The 1,717-nt window shown below is 48.7% G+C and overlaps 1 long non-coding RNA gene across 1 annotated transcript; it reads left to right on the forward strand.

Annotated features, from left to right (window-relative positions):
* The first annotated feature begins 249 nt into the window (after positions 1-249).
* Positions 250-791, forward strand: LOC309497238. Its single transcript, XR_014205461.1, has 2 exons — positions 250-305; positions 350-791. It is a non-coding gene; the product is annotated as an uncharacterized lncRNA (long non-coding RNA).
* The last annotated feature ends 926 nt before the right edge of the window (positions 792-1,717 follow it).

Here is a 1,717-nt window from a genome sequence, read left to right on the forward strand (position 1 = left end):
TGGTTCTGACGTCATGAGGGGCCTCTGTCGATAGGCTGGTGCAGTTGCCGCAGAGCAGCCTATGGGCGCGCGAGCTGTCTCGCCCATGTCTGCATGCTGCTGCAATGTGTTTTACATTATTGCAAAATTAAGGATAATTTTTGGCTTCGATATCTCAAGGAAAAGAGGTTTTCCCCTAGCCTAAGATACTTACGCAAGTACTCGTTCCCTCTTCTAGAGAGAACCGAGGTTACGAAAGTAACCGAGTACGTTTTCCTTGCTTTACCCCGGTCTTAAAGTAAAAAGATATACTGTGAAAAAAATTTGTATTTAATTAAATACATTTATGGTGAAATTACTACATTTTCAGGTCAATCTGTGTTCATTTTGACCACGAAACATGCGCTGTCACTTTAATTCAGCGTTTGCAGAACAGCAGAAATAGACTCGGTGCGGAAACGATCTCTGCACTGCTGTATACGCACCGCACCTGGAACGGATCGACGGACTGCAACCGTGTGCAGTGTGAAAGCTCTAACCTGTTAACATGGGTACGGAAAAAAATACGAACCGCATACGCACTGCAAACAGAGTATGTGTGAAACAGGCGTAAAGTCACCTACAGGAGCCCAGATGACCAATAATAGCCTTGTTAATGAGCTCGCGATTCACAACTTCACCAGGCGTGAAAAAGCCTCGGAATCTGAATTGAAAACAATGTTTACAAGCAAACACATTTACCAAAAATAATGCCCATAACAGGTTCGAATATTAAAGGCTGCCTAATATTCGTTCGAATATCATTCTTTTTTTTTTATATTCGAATTATATTCGAATAACGAAGTTCGGAGTCAAAGCCCTACCATGTACATGGAGGCACCTAGCCAAGCGCGAAAGCTGCCAGTGGCATAACTCTGGCGTTTGCGTCAGCAGCGCTGGAGGAACTCAGGGCCTGCGGGGAGGCTCACCTGAGGAGAATATCGCACGTATCCAGTCCTTGGAGAGGAATGGCGAGCAAGCGAAGACACCTGAGCAGAATCTAGTACCGGTTAGTTGAAGCGAGTACATGAGAAGAAACTGGCTCCACTCGGAGATTGTAGAATCTCGCGAATGTGTTAGGTGTCGCCCTGCCTGCAGCTCTGCAGATGTCTGTTAGCAAGGCGCCATACGTTAGAGCCCAAGAGGAGGCCACACTCCGAGTGGAGTGGGCCTTCACACCAAGGGGGCACAGTCGACCTTGCTGCTGGTAAGCCAAAGCAATGGCGTCCACTGTCCAGTGAGACAACCTTTGCTTGGAGAGAGCCTTTCCCTTCAGCTTCCCACCATAACAGACAAAGCTGGTCTGAGGTCCTGAAACACTGCGTTCTGTCTACGTAAGCATGGAGGGCGCGTACTGGACAGAGCAGTGCCAAGGCTGGGTCTGCCTCCTCCGATTCAGTCTCCTCGCTCCTCTCAGCAACCTGATGATCAGGTCGTGCTTTCCCAGAGACTTACCTTCAACTGCATCGTGATGTGCGGCAATAGCAGCAACATACACTTTCAGGGTGGAGGGAGACAGCCTTCGCTCCAACCCTTCCTGCAGGAAGGAAAGCACGACACTGATCTGGCATGTCGTGGGGTCTTCACGACGGGAAGAACACCAGTTGACGAAGAGGTTCCACTTCAACACATAGGCATGTCTCTTATACATTGCTCTAGCGGAAGTGATGGTAGCCACCACCGCTGGTGGTAGGGTACT

The sequence above is a fragment of the Leuciscus leuciscus genome, assembly GCF_965113295.1.
Source record: "Leuciscus leuciscus genome assembly, chromosome: 4".
Classification (NCBI taxonomy): domain Eukaryota; kingdom Metazoa; phylum Chordata; class Actinopteri; order Cypriniformes; family Leuciscidae; genus Leuciscus; species Leuciscus leuciscus.